This window comes from Leptonychotes weddellii, chromosome 9, assembly GCF_054177405.1.
Source record: "Leptonychotes weddellii isolate Sample4059 chromosome 9, ASM5417740v2, whole genome shotgun sequence".
NCBI lineage: Eukaryota > Metazoa > Chordata > Mammalia > Carnivora > Phocidae > Leptonychotes > Leptonychotes weddellii.
In genome coordinates, this window is record NC_138377.1 from 123,758,320 (window position 1) to 123,779,118 (window position 20,799).

Below are 20,799 nucleotides of genomic sequence, written 5' to 3' on the forward strand. Positions count from 1 at the left end.
GTTCTGCATGGAGCACTGGGTGTTATGCACAAACAATGAATCGTGGAACACGACATCTAAAACTAATGATGTAATGTAGGGGATTAACATAAGAATAAAAAAAAAAAAAGGTAATTGCTTGTTCATATAAATCCCAGCATAGGTTGGATGACTCTCCAAGCCATCCGTCCATGAATTCATGGGTCAGCAATCCAGGATCCTTTGACTTGTGGCTCACCATGCCAACGCACAGCATCTGTGTTAACTGCCCAAGGGGAAGGAAGGGACTGGAGAAGCCACGGGAGCTTTCCATTGCCTTGACTCGGAGGAGATACACAGCAATTCTGCTCTTATTTCATTGGCCAGAATAAGTCACATGGCTCTGCCAGAAAGCTGGGAATTGTAGCCTCCAAGGAGGAGGCATATAAGAAGGGATTTGGCGAATGTGCCACATTTTCTCTGCCACACCAAACATTTGAAAAGCATGTGGTTGTTAAATTGGAACTTTCATCCTTGGGCCTTTGCACGTTTTCCTTTTTGTCTGGAATTCTTACTTCACACCCAAACCTTCTTCATGAATAATTCCTGCCCAGACCTATTTTTGTGGAGGAATGCATGGGAATGCTAGGCTAGAACCTCTTTCTCAGGATTCTGAAAGCTGGAACAGTATTCTAGAAGCTAGCTTTTAACTGGCATCCTTAAAATGAGAGATAAGTTACATCCCTTTAAGTTTGATTTTCAAATCAAATCAAAATGTTTATTTATGTAGATTTTCATATTTCCCTGTGTGATAAAAAGAAGTTATGTTTAGATGGTTGGTTCTAAGTCAATGAGCATCCATATCTCTAGTTCTGGACCTGATGTGATATCCAGCCCATTTCACAGCTGATATGGAAAAGAGAAATGAGATGAACAAGTAACAGATGAACTATTTCTTAATTCTCTCTCTTTTTTTTTTTTAAGAGAGGGAGAGAGAGCATGAGTGGTGGAGGGGGAGCAGAGGGAGAGGGACAGAGAGAATCTTAAACAGGCTCAACACCCAGCCCAACGTGGGACTTGATCTCACAACCCTGAGATCATGACCTGAGCTGAAATCAAGAGTCAGACGCTTAACCCACTAAGCCACCCAGGCACCCCCTTAATTCTTTATTTATTTATTTTTTTACTGTAATAAAGTTGTCAACACTGTATTATCTATTATTATGTAACAAAGTATCACAAAGCTGGTGGCTAAAACAATACACGTATCTTGCAGCTTCTGTATTTCAGAAATCTAGGCAGGGCTTACCTGGATCCCCTGTTTCAGGGTCTTTCACGAGACTGCAGTTAAAGTGTCGGCCAGGGCTGAGGTCTCATCTGAGGCTTGACTGAGGAAGGATGCACTGCCAAGTTCATGTGGTTGATGGTAGAATTCAGTTTTTTTGATGGTTTTCTGCTGGAGGTCCTTAGCGCCTTGCCACGTGGGTCTCTCTATTATTGGCTCCCTTGATCATATCAAACAAGGGAGTCTCCTGGCAGGAGGGAAGTTACAATGTTATATAACATAATAAAAAAGTGCTGTCCCATTGCCTTTGTCAAGTTCTTTGTGTGTGTGTGTAGTTTTATGGTTTTATCAACACAAATATGATGGGCACATAAGTTGTCTATTCATTTTTTTTGCTGCACAGCCTGGCACTGGGCTTGCTGACTCTGATGGCCAGCTGGGCTGCTCTTTCCACAGTGGTTCTGTGGTTCTTGGGGGAGACATTGTGAGCAAACTCTGCACAGTAAGATTTGTTGCACACCAGCAGCACTTCAAGCTCCTTGATGCTGTGGATTAGGAACTTCTGAAAGCCACTGGGAGGCATGTTGCTCCTGTAACCAGTGTTGGGCATCAAGATCTGGCCCTTGAATCTTCTATGTACCCTATTTTCAATGCCTTTGGTTTTCTGCCAGTTGTGCTTAATTTTGGCATATGGATCTGACTGGTGCTGGATGAACTTCTTGGTCCTCTTTTTAATGATCTTGGGCTTCGTCAGAGGTCTGAGGTGGCCATGATGCCCAGCAGGAGATGGCTGCCACCTCTGTATGGAGCACCGAGGAAGAGAGACCTTGTCATATTTTATTGCTAGAAATAAGTCACAGGTCCTGTCCACACTCAAGGGGAGGGGATTACACAGTGGTGTGAATACCAGGAGACAGAATCATTGGGGGGGCCCGTTAGGATATGTCTACTGCAGATACTCTACAATGTTCCCTCAATTCCTTATTAGTCTTAAGATGCACACATAACTCACATGTGTGTTATATGGTCAGATAGGATTTGTTCTAGAGCAAAAAAAAAAAGTGATGAATTTACTTATTCTTTCCTAGATCTGACCCCCACCCCAGGCATTTTTATTATTCTAAAATGCCTATTTGGGATAGTAGATTGGTTTTCATTGGAGAAACGTAGAGAAAGAGAGTAGATTTCCGATTTTATTTTAAACAAGAAGATCCTGTGCCTGTATGTAAACATTAGCTATCAACTGAAACATCACTTCTCCTAAGAATCTCTAACACCCCCATTACTGAATTAATTGCCATCCTACCCAGTTCTTTTATAGCTCCCTGTTCTGACACCTCTGGGAACATTTCTCATACCCTATCTCATTTGCTCCTTCAGGGATGGAGTAATATCTTATCATGCCATTGGGTTCCCAGGACCTAGCCCATGCCTGGCACAAAGCAGACTGGCAGTTAATATATATGGCATTTCACTGCATTGAAATGAAGTTTTCTTTGGATCTGAAGCTGACCAGTTGTGGATGGTGGGATCTGAAGGAAATTGGTTCTTCACACTCATTCGAGAACATGTTTGCCTGCGTCTTGGTAAAGAAGGAATAAAAATGTCTAATGAGGGGCACCTGGGTGGCTCAGTTGGCTAAGCGTCTGCCTTTGGCTCAGGTCATGATCTCAGGGTCCTGGGATCGAGGCTCGAGTAGAGCTCTCTGCTCAGCAGGGAGTTTGCTTCTCCCTCTCCCTCTGCCCCTGCTTATGTTCCCTCTCTCACTGTCTCTCTCTCTGTCAAACAAATAAATAAAACCTTTAAAAAAATGCCTAATGGGCTATCAAAACCATCCCAAAGTAAGTGTGTTTTGCAAACCTAATACGTAGAAATGTTTTTTGTTGAACTTAACATATGAAAAAAGATTTTTCAAGTATTCCTTAGAGGTGTTTCCAACCCAAATATTGCCAAGCTGGCAGAGTAAGGAACATGTGGGGAAGCTGACTGAACAGGCGGGTCTCATTTTGTGGGGAAGGTAAGTGACATGCAATATGACATAAGGAATAAGCTCTTCTTGACAACTGGAAGAAAACTGTTATCACAATTTGAAACAATAGTGAGTACAAAAAAAAAATAGTGTGTACAGAGTACTTTGCACTCTGTTCTTTTTTGTGCAAATTGATCAATCCCAGAATAAAATCTTGGTCTCCTAGAGTTGTCAGAGGTGATGGTCTAGATGCGATTTTTTTTCAGAAAGCTAAGAGTGAAGAGGTAAAGGAACATATCGTGCTTGGTTTTGTTTTCTTTTTCTTAAATTTAACCCTTTTGTGAGTGAATGTTTTTCTAAAATGTAGCATGTACTTCGATACATCCATAAGCAGAATCTGATTAACAAATGCATTAATAAATCATCTGGATTCGTGAACATGAACGTGAACACGAACACAGTACTGTGGCATCACATAGTGATTTTCTCAGGCCTTCTGAGGGGAATAAAACTGTCCCAGACTATGGTGGGTTTTTTTTTTTCCCACTTCTCTTGTGCCTTTTATTGTTCTTCTGTAGTGACTTTATGTTGTTAGTATCCCTTTTCTTAGCAGACTTTCTTTTCCTTTCAAATTTAGAGCCTCTAATTTACTCTTGAAAGCCAGATGAACAAACACGTTGGAACTATGTGCAAACACAGAATCAAAAGTTTGAGTGGGACCCAAGTGTTTGCTGAGACGTAATATGCTTAAATCTGATGTCAGGTGAATGCTCAGAGGCCTTTTCTGTTCAGGTTGGGGTTAGAGCCACAGGGATTGCTGTGATTGAGTCGTAGATTAGGAAGCTGCTGCTATATTATATGAGCAGAGTATAAAAACAATTTTGGACATTACCCTGGAAGGATCTATTGCCCGCAATGTAGCAGGGAAAGCTGATGCTCAGAGAGGTGAAGTGACTTGCCCCAAATCCCCCAATTTGTGGCCAATCCTGGACCTCAGTAGTGGGTTTCCTGATAATAGTTCCAGTGTTCCCCGCTCACCTTGTGCCTCTGAGGGGAAGACAAGGGTTGTCAGGGGCAGAGTGAAATGGTTCAAGGCTACTAGCAAATCCATTTGTCCTGGGACATCTGTGTTTTGCTCCCGTTCCACAGTAGAGTCTATCTGGACTTGTGTGTGTGTGTGAGTTTGTGTGTGTGTGTGTGTGTGTGTGTGTGATTATCAGAGCATAAGATCACACAAAACCAAGTCAGGTCAGTACCTTCCTAGTCCTACAGGCCATGTGGGAACCAGCCTTGGTTTGAGTCATGGAAGGTCACCAGATCCCAGCTCTGTTCGTTTCCAACACTTTAGGGGACTCTAGCCCTCCTTATCCCACCCCTAAAGATTTGAAGCTTTCCAGAAAAGTCTGTCCAACCCCACCCTCCCGACAGAGATTCTGATTGGCTCAGAGCTCCGGAGCTGCAGCAATCCTAATTCCTAAGCTCCTGCCTTGAAATCATGCCCCTCCGAGAAGTCACCAATCTGGCACCCTCAGGTGCTCTCTGGGGATCTCAGTGCAGGATGAGAGGAGACACCAAGAATGAGGGTGTGCCAAAGCACAGAGCCCCTCACCAGGTAGAACCACCTCCTGTCACCCCTCCTCCCAAGGGCTTTTTTTTTTTTGCGAGGAGGCAGAAGACTTGAACACATTTTATAAAGCAAATTTCTGTTCCAAAGAGGGGCCCCACCCTGGACAGGCGGAAAACTATAACCACTAGCTGAGCATGTTTCTCATATGGGGCTAAGGAGACCTGAAAAATCATGTGCAGTCGATGCTGTCAGTGTGGAAGCTCTGTCCGGATCCCCGATATTGGCAGGTGCACCCGTCCCCCGGCTGAAGAGAGCACGGCTGCCAAGGGCTCACGCCTGAGAGCTTCTCTGGAGCGCTGTCTTTGGTTTATGGGAGCCGCCTGGGAGGTCGCGCCACCACCCAACTCTAGGGGAGGCGAGGACTGACTGGCACGTGGATATCACAGCCCAGGCCTGTTGCCTTAAGACTGGGCAAGTCTGTGGTGAAGCTCCCACTCCAGGGACCCTAAGGATCAAGCACAGGCGAGACTGCACCTGGGCCCCAGGCTTGCTCTGCTCTCCCCCCTTTCCTGTCCTGCTCTCTACTCCCTTTCATTTTTTTCCTGTAAGAGCACGCTCTTGACAACCTCACAGCCCTCAGACACGGTGCTCACCTAGCAGTCCCCGCCTCTTATCTCCCGGTGGCTTTGGCTGACAGCCTATGATTGGTGCCTATTATAGTCAACGGCAACTTCTATAGCATTTGCTCCCAAATACTTTTCTCCAAGCCTCCAATGTCATCTTCCTGGGTGTGTTTCTCAAACCCATCTCAGAAGTCCTGCAAGCTGAAAGAACAATTCTGTATCAAGAACAAATTCGGCTGATGCCCAGGAGGGATGTCCTCTCTCTCTCTTAGGGTAAAATGCACTTACTCCCACACCAGCATCATTGATAGTAACTTCCCCTGTGCATGCATCTCACACAAATGTTGCATTGTTGCGCTTGTCCGCCTATCTGGTCGGGGTTAGGAGGCTATGCTGGGAGTAGAGGTGGGGATCCCCGAGCCTCTTCCAGGGAAGAAGCAGATCCTGTGACTGGTAATGGAAACCGGAACTCAGGAAGATGGATCCTCGGGAGGAAGCGGAATTCGGTTTCTTAGACCACTCAGGGTTGATGATGTTGCCCTTGTCCTCAGGCGGTGGGGATTCTCTTGGGGGGGAGGGGAGGGGTAGTCTAGGACCCGAGCCCTCAGAGATGGGTTGGTTGGGCATCTCTGCACCCAGTGGCCCAATCCAACAGACTGGCTTTTTGGGGGTTCATTCTCTTCTCTTCTTCCCACACCCCAATCTTCTCCCATTTCTTTGGCAATGTCTTGTTTAAACATTTTGGCCAGATCTGAGTGGAGGGGGTGCACGGCGGAGGGGAGCATGGGTGCGTGACTGAGGGAAGGTTTTGGGTCTACACTTGGGCAGAGTGGTGAAGCAGAGTCCTAACGGGGGTAGTTAGGTGGGAATCTGGGGACAGGGCCTGTGAGGTCCCGCCAGTCCTCCCTAGGTGGAGTCTGCCCTTCATGGCTCTTTGTCACCCTAACTCACAGTGCTGCAGTCACAAACAGGATGGCTTGATCTGCTGGAGGAACAGGAAGGCGGAACTGCACTCAGGGAGCTGGGAATGTTTGCTCTTCTCTTTTTCACTCCTGACCACTGTTTCTTGAGGGGCAGGCCTGGTCGGAGATGTAGCCTGTGGGAGAGAGAGGCTCAGCCTGGCCTCCACACTTGATGTGGGGCTCTCCCTGGAGGCTGGCTCTGGAATCAAGAGTGCCCAGGGGAAAATGAGGCAGGAAGTCCTGCGGGGGCATTAATACCTGGAGCAGAGCGACTCCAGTGTTCCCAGCATACCTTCTGCTCCAGAGGCCTTCTTGGTGCTTTCCTGAACTGCGGGCGCGGGCAGCTCAGCTCCCCCCAGCTGCACGGGGCATAATATCTCTTTGAATTCTCCATTTCATCTTGAATATTCATGTGCTTCTTGCCATAGACTCCATGAAACATCAAGGCTGGGGTTTTAGAATATGAATGACGTGAGAACTGGCACATTCTAGTTGCAAAGAACATGCGATTCAACCTCTCTACATCAGTCTCCTCATTTGTAAAATGGAATAAAAACAATGCCTCCCCCATAGGCTGGTGTGATGACTGAGCTAATTCGTGTGAAGTGCCTGGAACAGTGCCTGGTGCACCATGGATGTTCTGAAATGTTGTTGTTATCCCCCTACTGTTACCCTGATATGAGAAGCACCTACAGTCGGTCCTCATTACTTGCAGCTTCCATGTTTGTGAATTCACCTCCCTGCAAAGATTTATTTGGAATTCGCAAATCAATACTCGCAGTTCATGGTCAGTTGGCAAAGGGGCGGAAATTGTGGATTGCCTGCTCCGCACGTTCCCAGCGAAGGTGGAACAGGGAGGCACTCCTCTGCCTTCTGGCGTCAGCTTTCACACTGTAAGCAAGTTGTCCTTTTAGGGTCTATGCAGTACCACTTTCTACCTTTTTGTCTTCTTTGTTGGTGATTTCGCGGTTTGACAGGGCCCCGGAGAACAGTGCTGGAGTGCTTGCTAGCATATCCTCGGCCAGATATGGTGCGTTCGGGCAGGAGTTGTACTGCTGGTGGCCATGGGTGGGTTCAATGTCCATGAAGCGATAATGTATGTTTCAATGAGAAGCACAGATAAAATGAAGTTGTGTCTTGATTGGTTGACGGATGTGAGCGGGGGCCGGCAGGGACCTAACTCTGTATTTCAGAGGCTCAGTATTCACAACCTCATTGTTCCCTTGACTTTGTAAGAACGTTAACTACGGAGAACTGTAGGTAGGTGCATTCTTTGTGGTTCTGCCCAGAGCTCCTGACCCTGGACTGAGTAGTCTCCCCCTGCATCCTGCTCTTTGCCTCCTTCACACTGCATATCCTCTGCTCATTTTTACCATGAGATTCCAGCCATTTCACATGGAGTGGGGAGACAGTCTGGAGATCCTCCTCTTGGCCAGAGGAGTCCCCAGGGCCAGGACGGTAAGACGAGGGAGGAGGGCGAGCTCCTCTGCTCTACCACCACCTGAATGTACCAACTACAGAACAGGCAGGAGAGCAACCTCGGGGATGAACAGCAGAGGAACTTTGGAGAGAAGAGCAGACGGGCTTCATCCCGGGCTTTGCAACTCACTGTGTGCAAGGTATTTATCCCCTGGGCCTCAGCTTCCTCACTGTGAAATGGGAATAATGATCCTAACCAACGCCATTGGGCGTTGTGAAGATTAGCTGGCACACACCGGCACCCAAGGAAATGATGCCCGTGGTCGTACTTAGGTGGGGGCATAAGGTGGGGGCAGCCTTTCTGAGCAATTCCCTGGCCCCTGCCTTTATACCTCTGAGATTAGGCCAAAGCCAGGGACAAGCATCGCGTCTTAATTCTCTTCACTTCCAGAAGTCCACAGGAAAGTCATCCCTGTGCCCGGTCTTGACACCCCTTCACCCTTAACCCCGGGCCTGGCACGCCATTGTTTGCGCAGCTCAAACAAGCCCAGCTCCCACGGAGTGGCTGCCGGTACCCGGCCTGGAGGTGCCCCTGCACTCCACTTAGGTCCGGACGGGCCCGGGGCGCCTGAGGCACCCCTCCGCGTGGCCGCTGCGCCGGCCCGGGAGGGGGCGGCTGGAGGCTCGGGGCGGCGGGGGGCGACGGCAGCCCTCCTCCCGGCTCCGACCGAGGCGGGGCGCCCCGGGCTGGCTCGCGAGGCCGCGGCCGCCTCTCCCCAGCGCGCCTGCCGCCGGTGGCGGCGTCGGCAATCCCGGCTCTTGGCACCACGCCTGGCGGCCGGCCCAGGGCGAGGAGTGGCTTCCAGGAAGCGGGCGGAGGAGCGTTCCAGCCGCGTCTCGCCGTCGCCGAGGCCCCGCGCGCCCCCCGGGCGGCCCGGGCCCGGCCCCTCACGCGCTCCCCTCGTGCGCCGGCGCCCCCCGGCTCGGGCGGAGGGCGGCCGGGCGGCCGGGCGCGCCGTGCACTTGCCGGGCGGTGCAGGTGGCGGCGCGCGCCCTCCGCCGCTGGGCCCCCGCCAGCGCTGCGCTCGGCGCCCGGAGGGGGCGGGAGAGGCGGGGCGGCCCGGGTCCCAGCCCCATTTAACTGCTCGGCGGCGGCAGCGACTGCGGCGCCGCGGGCTGGAGGCCGGCGTCGGGGAACGTTCTGGTCCCGGATTGCGCACGAGGTGTTGACGGGGCCGCTCCCGCCCGCCTCGCCGCCGCGCGCGCCGGGCCCGCGCCGCCCGGGCTGCACGTCCCAGAAGCGTCTACGGCGCAAGGTGGGTGTCGGAGCTCCGCGCGGGGGTCCAGGGAAGGCTGGACCCGCGGTGGGGGGGAGTAAGACTCGGGGCATTGGCCGCGGAGCAGGAGGGGGTTACTTCGCCGGTCCCGGGGTCTTCCAGGACCCGGGCGCTCACCCTCGCCGCGGCTCGGAGACCTCGGGGCCGCACGCTCCGTGGGGTCCTGGAGCATTCGGGGAGGGACGTGCGGGGCTCTCCGCGGGCGGGGCTCGCTCTCACTTGTGGGGGAACCCCGGAGAGTGGGGGCTTTCGGGGTTGGGCTTCCCAGGCGGAAAACGCACTGACAGCCGCCAGGAGCGCTGAGCGTCGGAAGGTCCCGCCGCCTGGCTGGTGGGTTTTGAGCGCCCGCAGCGCCCGCCAGGGGCCGCGGCTACGCGCCCGCGGGCAAAGCGAGCATACGGTGCCGGGGACGCGCGGACGCAGGAGGAGCCACCGCCGGGCGGCGGGCAGCCGGCGGGGTGTGCGGCGGGGCGGCCGGGGCGAGCCGGCGAGGGGGACGCGCGGTCCCGGGGCCCGGCACCGGCCGCCTCCCTTCGGCCCAGAGTCGCCGCCTCAGGTCGGCAACAGCAGCACATTTGCGGATCGCATTAGGCCAGGCCCTTAATGCTTTCTCCAGATGGAGAGAAGCCACCGACCCGCCCCCGGACACCGGCTCCGCCAAGGCGCCCGCGAGGCGAAGCGAGAGGCGAGTGTGACTTCGGCTTTTCCAGTCTCGACTCATACTGATTTCCCTGTAAACTGTCAGGAGAACTCTGCAGAAACCCCCCGCGGCCCTCCGGGGCGCAGGGGGGCCTCTAGTGGTTCGCCCTCACCTACTTTTGGGAGGTTGTGTTGGGCGGGCGCTGAGGCTGTGCCCTCTGAACCTCCCCAGACTCAGCTCTCAGACCTCTCTGGCCGCAGGTCTGGGGTTCGGACAGCACACGGTGTCATCTGCTGGGGAAAGCCTTGAACTATCAGAAGACATGCGTTCCAGTCCCAGAGCAGTCACCATCTTGCTGTGTGACCTTAGGCAGGTCCCTTCCCCTCTCTGGGCTGGCTTGGTTGGTCTTAGATTCATTTTTGCCTGAAGTCGAAGAAGCTGGCAGGTGCCCTAATCCTTGGCTCCAGGCTGGCTTCCTGAGTCAGATGCCAGTAGCCACACCCTGCTGCTGACACATGAGCTGGAAAGTGGCTGGTGCAGAGATGTCTCAGCTTCTGAAGGGCTGGAGGTGTGGGTTGCACATGGGAGGCAGGTCCAGCTGCCTTCCTGACCTTGATGTGGACCCATCTGTACCCTGTAGTAGGTAGCCACATCCTGTAGTGGGTAGCCCCATCCTGGACCTACACAAACCTTTTCAAGGCATTGTGGGAGGCTCAGGATCCCTCCCTCTGATCGGTCTCTTAAGTCATGGGTACTGGTACTCGTGGCAGAGCTGGTGGGAAACCAACTTTTTCTTCTTTTGTAGGCTCAAGAGAGATCCCCAGGAGGCTGGACCCCATGGCTTCCTGGCAGAGCTCCTGGTGGCTGCTGATATGGATGGTCTTCATGCACTCTGCCCTCCTGCAGGTAATATGGAGGAGAAGAAGAATGGCAGGCATCCCTCTGCTTGCTTAGGAGCATTACTGTAGATCACCTAAGATGTGGTGGGATTTGTGTTAATCCTATACCAAAGAGAATCTGATTTTCTCTCTTACCTCCAGCAAATGGTATTTCTGGTTGTTTTAGCTGTAAGAATGATTCAAGTCCCCTGGACCCTCTCTGAGTCCTGATCAGGGCCTGGATGCCCCTTGGATACCATGTACCAGCGGTGGCTTGGGGATGTGGTGGACCCTGTCTTTTCAGTCTAGAATGGCTGTCTGCATATGCCCGGGAGAGGTGAGGCTGCTAGAGGCCAGGACACAATGAATGGGGCAGAGCCCAGCTTCTGGCCTTAGCTCAGCCACTAAGTAACTAAGCAGGTATTCTGAGTTTACTTCTGTCAACACATATCACACTGTTTCGCAGTCCTTTCTTTAGACTGCTGTCTTTCCCACTAGCCTGGGTGGAGGGCAGCTCATCTCTTGCATCCTCATTTGCCGATAGGGCAGATTGAAATAAAGGAGTGAAGATAGTATTGCCCGAGAGACACGATAGGGAGTGGTGGAGACAGCGGCGAAGTGGATGGCACATGCTGTATGTGGTTAGAGCAGCCTCTACTCTCCTCCAGCTGGTCATTGCCAAGTGGGAACCCAAGCCCGGGATTGCCGTATCTTCTAATTTCTCAAGATAGCTGGACCATCCAGATTTCCTATGAAACCTCCCGGTTTTGAAAGCCCTGAAAGCCAGACAAAGGTGTTTGCAGCCTGGATTTAGCCAAGCAGTTTGTAGCCCTCGGTCGGTCTCAAGGGGCGGAGCACATCTTAGTGTCGTGTCCCCAGGGCTGCTGCTAGCCCAGGACAGCCCCTTGTGGGAATTAGAACAAGGCAACTCCTCTCTTCAGACATAATTTCTTGGGCATATGGGCTAGAAGGGCTTTAATGTCTGTTCAGTGAGGATGCACACTTGAATAAAGCCCCACACCTTGGGATCGATTAACCAGGCTGCCTCTCAGTTCACTTTCGTGGACACAGTGTTTCTGAGCCTCTTCCGACTCCAATGCCCCATGATTTCGGCGGCTCATGAAAACTGGTTGTCGAGGTACAGTTTCTCCCCCATCATCCCATTTCATTGACACTGCTCCATAAGCACATTCTAAAAGAAGTCTTTTGTTAAGTATTTTCAGGGTGATTTTAGGGTTTCTCTAGTCAGTGAGGTGCAGTGTGGTGGCAGGTGGTGGAGACTTGCTTTTCTGCCCCATTAGCAGATCTGAACCAAGCTTTATTCCTGGTCAACGGGGGCTGAGGTTTCAAGGCACCGCGTTTCATTTTGTCTTCTTGCACCCTATAAAATTTAAATGTGCTTTGAGGCTGTCTGTTGACCTTTGGCCAAGGGCAGTGTTTGCCCAGCTTGAATCACTCAGGGACCTCTTTTGGATTTTTCCATATCTGTGTGCCTCTGGCAGCGTTTTTTCCCTGTATGGGGCCGTGTGTGCAGGAGATCGTAAAAGGAGGGTTCAGACCACACCATCATCCACATTGCCCACTGCTCGAATCCCAGCGCCCCTGCTTCCTGACCTGTCGCACTGACTCGTCTGCGTCGGTTTCGGCATGTGTAGAGAGGGGGAGCTACCTCATAGAATTGTTTGGAGGAGTTCATCCCCTGCAAGTGGAAGAAAGGAGCAGACAAAACAGTGTCTGCACGTAGGGCGTGTGCGATGGACTTGAGCTCTCCGCCGCCGTCGCTGCCTTTATCGTGGTTTAAAACTGGAGCCGTGCCTGTAGTTTCGTTGTACGGTAGGGGGCGCTCGGGAGGCATCAGCTGAACAGAGACGGTGCTGTAACAGCTCGGAGGGGGGTGCGGCCCCATCTTCTCAGGGGAGTTCCCGCAGGTGAGCGGGACTGGCCAGGGCAGGCTCCCCATGGGTCGTGGGAGAATGTTCTAGTGAAGGGTCGGTCAGTCCTGAGACCCTGCTCATGGGTTGGACACGTGGTTGTCTGCCTAGGGTCAGCCTGGGTTTGTGACTTTGGCGTTTGGGGGCCTTCGGATGTTCCCCAGTATCTCCCCTTGCCTTGTACGTGCTGCCACTAGGTGGCTGGTAGAGAATTAACAGACACGAGGCTGAGCCACAGGGAGCGGCGCTGTGCCCACTCATTTAATAAAAGCTAGATTTCCTTTAATACATCAGCAGACAACTTAACCTCTTACACTCACTGACCACAAGTAACTGTGATGGATTGCAGAACAAAGCATGAGGTCGGCAGTCTTGTGTTTTTCTAGCTTGTTCTTGAGCGTTTCTGGAGGAGCTTGCTGTTTCCCTCACCCTTCCCGTGTCATGGGCCCTGGAAGCTTCCGGTGGCTCCAGATCCTCTCCTTGGGGGCCCTGGTCTTCCCCGAGAAGGCAGCTGCCTTCCTTAGCGAAATCTTGGGCGGATCCACTTTCATTTTTTCATTTTAAAAAAAGTCCAATCCGGTTTAAAATTTTGATTCCCCACTTTGATTTATTCACTTATTTTTAATTATGTTCATTTAGCCACTGTGTAGTCCATCATTAGTTTTTGGTGTAGTGCTCAGGGATTCATCAGTTGCATGTAACACCCAGTGCTCATCACAGCACATGCCCTCCTCAGGGCCCATCACCCTGTTGCCCCTTCCCCTCTGAAACCCTCAGATTGTTTCCCGGGGTCCAGAGTCTCTCGTGGTTGGTCTTCCTCTCTGATTTCTCCCCCTTCGGACTTCCCTCCCTCCCCCTGTGGTCCTCCGTGCTCTTGCTTATGTCCCACTTTGATTTAAATCTCCCCTCCCTTCTTTTTTTTTTTAAAGATTTTATTTATTTATTTGAGAGAGAGAGAATGAGAGACAGAGAGCATGAGAGGGAAGAGGGCAGAGGGAGAAGCAGACCCCCCGCTGAGCAGGGAGCCCGATGTGGGACTCGATCCCGGGACTCCAGGATCATGACCCGAGCCGAAGGCAGTCGCCCAACCAACTGAGCCACCCAGGCGCCCAATCTCCCCTCCCTTCTGTGTCGTGTAGGGCTGACCCGGGGCTCCGGGTATGTGAAACGGGGTTGTGCTGGGGTCTCTTCTCTTCCCACCTCAACCAGCGGTGAGGACTGGCTCTGGGACACTTCTTCCTTTTAGTTATTCCGGTTCCAGCCCTCCTGCCATTGGAAATAGCGGAGGGAACGGGGACAAGAGCAAAGAGCTTCCTGCTTAACTGGATGCCTCTCTCTGGCGGACGCCACTGTGCGACCGGCTCTCGCGGACTCTCGTGCCCTCGGGTGGCATGTGCGGCCTCCTCAGAGGGCTCTGCGGGACCTCCCTTTGCTGGAGCAGGCGGTGCGGCCCTGCCTGCCCGTCGCTGCTGGGCTCTTCTTGCCCAGCACGCAGCTCTGTGGGCTGGGGTACCAGCAGTGGCTTAAACCCCGATCCATAGCATCACATACAGACTTGCCACATCGTGTGTGGCGCGGCCGAAACGAAGGTAGCGTCTTGTGTCAACCACACTTCAGTTAGAGAAAGACGCCCCAGCTCCCTTGGGCGTTGTCCACCCGATCGGTAGGAAATGCACGCATCCTCGCTGTGCAAATAGTGGAGGTCCTGTCTCGGGCTGCCAGGCCCCTTCAGTTCCCCACAACCTGCTCTGAGGCGGGTGTCTGCCTGATGTTGGTCACTCTCTTTAGAATGTGGGGTGCTTGGCGCCTCTCCAACACCACTTTGGCCAATGTTGTGGCCCTGGGAAAGGTCCCACTGGCAAAGGGCCCGTTGAGTATCGTGACATAAAGTTAGACACGCCAGCTCTAGGCTTAGGGCCAGGGCGGGTGTTGCTGGGAGTTGTGGCCTCAGTGATTCGATTTCAGTGGTTGTGCTCGGAAGTTTTAAGGGTTGCTGTTTCAGGTGGTTCTTGGTGGTTCTGGTCTCAGGGGTTCCCTCTGGCATTGTTTTTGGTCTTGGTGTAATTTCCGGTCTGTAGCCATCTTTCCGGGGTCCTCAGTTCTGGAATCGGGAGGGGTTCCGGTCTCGGTGATCCTGGATATTTGGGTGGCTCGGGTCTCGACGGCAGTTTTGTCTGGGTGGTTGTCGTCTTGGCGGAGGTGCCGGTTAGAGAGCCATCAACACTTGTAGTCCCTCTTCACAGAGTGAGTTCTGCCACACTGGTGGGGCCTGGTACAGCGCTTCTCATCTCCTTACTCTCCTGTGCATGATCCCCCATCTTCAGAACTCCCCAGCCAAGCTCTGTGGCCCTGTTCCTGCTGGTCCCCCATCTAGACAAGAGGTTTCAGAGAATGACAGTGAATTGATTGACCTCCTTGCCATAGCTTGACCTTCTGTGTCTAGCAGCACTGACCGCTAGCGGGTAAATTATGCACATAAACACTTCAATTGTAGAAAAATAGAAGATCTGGATTAATTGAAGGAAAAACAAAATGAAAAATTGACCTTGCTACTCCCACCCAGGTAATAACTATTAGTGTTTTCATGTGTAATCTTCCAGACTTGTTCTGTGGATAAATATGATATAAATACATGTGTTATGTTTTGATAAATGGGATCATGCTAAAGATACTGCTATGCATTGTTTCCAGTCAGTATATCGTGAATATCTTTACATGTCAGTATATATATTACAAGTGAAATGGCTATGTTCACTGTTCTTATTGATATCCCATGATACCATAATTTGTTGAAGCACATTATTTCTTCATTTGACGTTTGGGTTGTTTCTAGGATGGTTCGTTCACTGGTGTTTGCCATCTGCCACCTGTAATGAACATCTTATGCTCACATCTTTGTTACTTATTTGAATATTCCTTAAAATAATTCTGTGCTTTGCTACACATTTGATATACTCTTGTGGGCCTTTTTCTCCTTGTCCAGTTTTATTCTGGGTAGAGTTTTTCCAGCGCTCTCGGTTTTATGTCTTAGAGGTACTCCCTGAGTAACCTCACCCTCCACAGTGATTTTGGATGCAGATTCCACACTGTGCGGGACACTCATAAAGGAGCCTGAGTGGAAAGACCTCAGCTTGTCCTGGAGGCAGGTCCACCTTATTACCAAGTTGCCCCTGAGGCCTGTAACTGCAGGATGGAGTCACTGGGTAGATCCCATGAAAATCCAGTGGAAGAATGAAGGGGAGCCCTGTCCTTGTTTGTCATAGGTGACCCCTGACTCCTTTCTCTTTCCGCCCCTCTGACCTTCCCATCTCTGGCTTTTTAAAAAAGCTGCTCAGTTCCAGAGTTCTGCACTTGGCCTCTTCTTTCTCGCTTCCCACGCTCTCTCCAGGCACCTCCCGTCACTCCTCTGGTTTTCTTTCCAGAGGCTCCTGCTTGGGATTTATCGCCAGGGGGACCCAGCTCTCATAGTGATCCAGGCTTTGAAATGTTCTCTTCCAAGAAGGTTCTACATATGCTGAAAAGATAAAAAGATATCTTCTATTTTACGTTAACTTCTAAACGTAAACATTGGAAATAAAACACAATTTTGATAAGTCTGTTTTGGTTTTTCTTTTTTTTGAAACTCAAAAACCTCTCCAAATGGAAGAGGCCCAGTATCTCTGATAGGCTTCTGTCTGCCTCTTCCAAGAGCTGCACATCAGCATATCCAGGAGCTACTAGCCAGCTCCTCTAGGCTATTCCCGGACACAATACTTCCTAAACAGAAGTCCTCATCCCCCCTGCCCCCAACTCCATCTCAATGCTTAGATCCTCCATCACCTGGTCATTTGAGCCAGAATCCTGGGCTCCCTCTAGCTGCGTTCTTCTTTGTTGCTCTGTCCTGTACCCATTCTGTCCCTAACTTGTATCCGTTCCATCTTAGAATTGGTTTCTTAAATCTGTGTCCGCCCCTCTGCTTCCATGGATACCATATGTTTGAAGAGTAGGGCCCATGGCGGCACGCGGTACGAAATCAGGATGAACAAAGGCGGTTTGTGGTTCTACTGGAGAGGACCTCAGCGAGCATGCTATGTAAGTCAATAATACAGAGAACTTTATTCAGGGGGCAGCATGGAGTCCTGTGGGTGTTCAGGAGGCGATGGGCGGCACCATGGAGTCATCTCCACTGGACCACTGGTGATGCACCTGAGCAGAGGATACTTGGAAGGCAGCTAGCACTGGTCCAGCTGGTAATAATGAGACCTTCAACCCAGTTCACAAGAGCGCATGGGTGGGGGTTAGCCGTAGGCAAGAGGGTGGGTAGGGAAACCATTTTAGAACCTGAGGAGATAGATCCTGACAAGTGATTACCGTGGGGTTGAGAGTGAGAGAGAGGGAAGAAATGAAGATTCCTTCAGGTTTTGAACAAGTTTTAGGGACGTGTGAGTGTGAAAGTTGACCCTGATCTTCTGAAATGGTGATGTTTGAAGGAGTAGCTTCAGGGTAAGATGTGGGTTACAGAAGATGAGGCACCGAGAAAGGAAATGTGTGATGCTCTTTGAGAAGGAAACAGGGTCATTAGCACGGTTGTTCTGGGCAAGGTGAACATTTCAGTATATATGTACTCCACGGGGAAGCATCCAGGAGAAAAGAAAGGATTTAAGATACAAGAGGAAAACACCAATTATATGTAATTGCTTCGTAACAGAAAAGTGGGCCGTGTTCTCCCACTGCCTTGCTAATGGATCTTAAAGCACCAGAGCTAACATGTTATGGAAACCACGTTTCAAGGTTTATGATTGTGATTGCTTGCAGTTTATTTTTACAAAGATGCTAATTTCCATAAATAGCATGGAAGCATAAAGCAATTTCCTCTCCAAGTATTTTATGCAATTACTTTCTGGAATTTGTCAGCACCGAACAGCTCCAGCCAATGTATGTTATAAATTATTGTGGTCAAATACTCAGAAATGAATTTGTCCTCCAAATCTTCATTTATAAATATAGTAACCTTTTATTTTGAAAATAATTTAGAAAAAGGAAGAATACCTATTTTATTAATAAAAACTCATTTATAGTATTAAAGGACTCTTCAAATTCTCTTTACTCTCTCTTTTCAAATTTCCATCGTGTATTTTTCCTGCTTTAAAAACATAAAATATATTTATTAAAAAATGTGGAAAACACGGAAAGATAAAGATGCAAAAATAATTAATTCTACCAATTGTTAGGATTTTGTTGTATATATGTATTCCTAATATTCTTCTTAGAATATTAACATATATGCATCTTTAAAAGTCATTATACTGTATTTTGATTATAATTTTTTAAAGATTTAACAATGTGAGGAATATTTCCATATGTCCTTAAATATTTTTCCTCTAATAATATTTAATGTCTTCATAGTACTGCATCCTTTTTATTAAGTAATTCTTTACTGCTGAAACTTTAGATTGATCAGTTTTTTGCTGTTACAAATAATGCTGCTACAAAAATGCATGCAGATCCGTCCTTGCTCACATTTGTGATCATTTTCTTTGAAAACAGTTCTAGAAAATGTATTCATTGAGACATAATTTCGGGGGGTGGTCAAAAGCTGTGTGCAGTTTTAAGACCTTAAATTTATATTATCAGGTTCTCTTTCAGAAAGCTTCTCTCAATGTGTACTCTTACTTTGCAGGAGTTGGCAATACAAGGTTTAAGGAAATCTTAGTAGTGAGAGAATCTTAAAAATACTTTCGGGCCATTTCTATTACTGGTTTTGTGTAAGGTTTCCTTAAGACATTAGAAATAGTATAACAGATTTTATCTTCCTATTTTTGCCACTTTTTTCTGTTGAGAACTTTTTATTAATTTGTAAGTGTTCTGTTCTTTATATATAAAGAATATTAACCTTTTGTCTTTCATATGTTGCAAATAATTTTCCCATTTTGTCACGAATATTTTATTTTTATTTATGTTTTGGATACACTGACATTTACAATTACAATTTACAATTTACAAGCCATCTACTCTAGCAGTCTCTTAATTTAAGAGCTCTTTGCCTCTGCACCATGCTTAGAAATAACATCACACCGAGAGAAAATATATGCTTATATGTGTCTTCTTCTAGTCTTTTTTAAAGATCGTTAACATTTTAGTTTTAGAATATATTTATTTAATTAATCTGCTGGTCTCTTCCTGTGCTAATACCATATTTTTAAACAAGCTACTTTACTGTAGCTCTGTAGTGTGTTCAGTAACTATTAAGGCAAGACCTCTCTTCATTATTATAGTTTTGACTAATCCAGAAGGTCTTTCAAATGATTTGGTCAAGTTCCAAGAACAAAAATCCTGTTTTTTAAAAAGGGATTTGGCATAATGGGGAAGTTACTAGAGTTCTTTCGCTCAAAACTACACAAGACAAACAACAAAAAGAACAAGTTTATCTTCAGTGAAATAAAGAAATGGTACTAGCCCCCCAACACAAACTATGAAGTATTTTCTTGAGTACTGTCGAAACTAGATGTGAGAGAGAGGATCCTGAAGGTGGATATGTGTCTCCTTGGATTGTGAGCGGGACAGAGATTTCCCTAAGGGTGACTGTCACAAATTGTGCCTGTCTAATAAACTTTTGGTAAGAACAGTGAAATTGGGGGCCATGATGGGACTCGAAAGAAGTGGGTATTGTCCCCAAAGAGGTCTTACTTGACACCAAAAATGGTAAGCAACCCAAAGTTGAAGGGGAAAATTGTTGACACAGTTTTTTTGGTCTAGGTGCTCAAGGTGACCTTCTACGGAGAGAGGCTGCTGAAGGTGAAGGGGAGAAGGAGCAGTACCTTCCAGAAGGAAGAGCTGTGGGTTAAGGGGCTTCCTGTGGACCTCATTGACTTTCCAGTGTTGACAATAAAAGAAAGATGTTGCTCTAGAGACAAGGAAAGAGCTTAGTTAGTAAGGGGATGAGCCAGACGCCAAAGGAGAATTAGAGCGCTGGATTGCTCTAGTTCATTCGGTCTTGTACCTCACATCCTTCCTCTGCTGTTCTTCAGCAGCAGCTGATCCCATGAGGAATGACGCAGACACAATGTCTAAGGAACTGGGAATGTGCCAGACAGAATGGGTATTCTACAAGATGAAATATAAACAAACAAATAAATGATAATAGAAAAATGATGAGGGGATCCAACATATGTTTAGTTAATATCTCTTAAAAAGAACAAAACACAAAAAATTCAATAATACAATTAAAGAAAACTTTTCTCACCTTTTTCCTGAGGTCTTTGTAAATATTGATTCTGGACCTTTCGGCATTGAGTATTACTGAAGAGAACTCTGTGGCCAATCTGATTTTTTCCCCTTGTACGTGCCTCACTTTGTCTGCCATGATATCTAACATGATTTCTTCTTTATTCTGTCTTATATTTTCATCTGGACGTGATGTAAATGATTTTTATGTAAATAGTTTTTTTCTCTTCATAAGTGTGTGTTGTGTGTTCAGAAAAGGTTTTTTAGTGTGGTCTTCAAATTTGTAATGTTTTTATTTTTTAATTTTTGCCATTCTTTTTCTAAGCTCACTTTTCTGTTGTCAAGTGTTTTCTTTGTACTTTTATATTTCCACCTGAGCTTTTTGAAAGAGAGATCAGGTTGTCTATAATTTATCTGTGACTGTTGTTTTGAGAATTTATCTAGTGATACATGTTCATTGACTACATTTTGCTTATGTTTCTATTTTTATTTTATTTTTTGCTTTTGTTTCTATTTTTAAAAATTGTATTCATTGATCTTGTGAGGGTTCTGTTCTGATAAGGATTTTTTTTTTTTTTTTTTTTTGGTAATGGGGCTCTGCTCCATATGTCTCTCATCCTCCTTGGTTAGACTAGCAGACTAGCCAGGGTATGTTCTTCTCTTGATGATAACAGACACACATGAGAATAGGTCCAAATGCACAAGGGTCTTCCTTGTGCCTTCTACTTGAGTCATTTTTGCTAACATCCCATTGGCCAAAGCAACTCACATAGCTGAAGCCATGGTCAGGGGGTAGGGAAGTACCTTTTCCTACTGTGAAGCCAGGGCAAAGTTATAAGGCCAAGCCCCAAATCACTGGAGTGGGCAAGTGTGCTCTTTCCATAGCGATTATGTGGGTTTGTGTGTGTGTGGGGGGGGGGGAGGGGTAGGAGTGAATATTTTCAAATACTCTAATTTGATCTGGCAAATCCAGGCTTTTCTTTTTTTTAAAGTTTTTATTTTAACTCCAGTTAACATACAGTGTGAT

General features: G+C 48.5%; 1 long non-coding RNA gene and 1 pseudogene across 1 annotated transcript; one reads left to right on the forward strand and one right to left on the reverse strand.

Moving 5' to 3' along the window:
- Positions 1-1,622: 1,622 nt before the first annotated feature.
- LOC145723625 (large ribosomal subunit protein eL32 pseudogene) lies at positions 1,623-7,449 on the reverse strand (annotated as a pseudogene).
- Positions 7,450-8,936: 1,487 nt separating this feature from the next.
- LOC145723607 (uncharacterized) lies at positions 8,937-19,984 on the forward strand. The gene is made up of 3 exons (XR_014148856.1): positions 8,937-9,099; positions 10,566-10,666; positions 19,305-19,984. It is a non-coding gene; the product is annotated as an uncharacterized LOC145723607 (long non-coding RNA).
- The last annotated feature ends 815 nt before the right edge of the window (positions 19,985-20,799 follow it).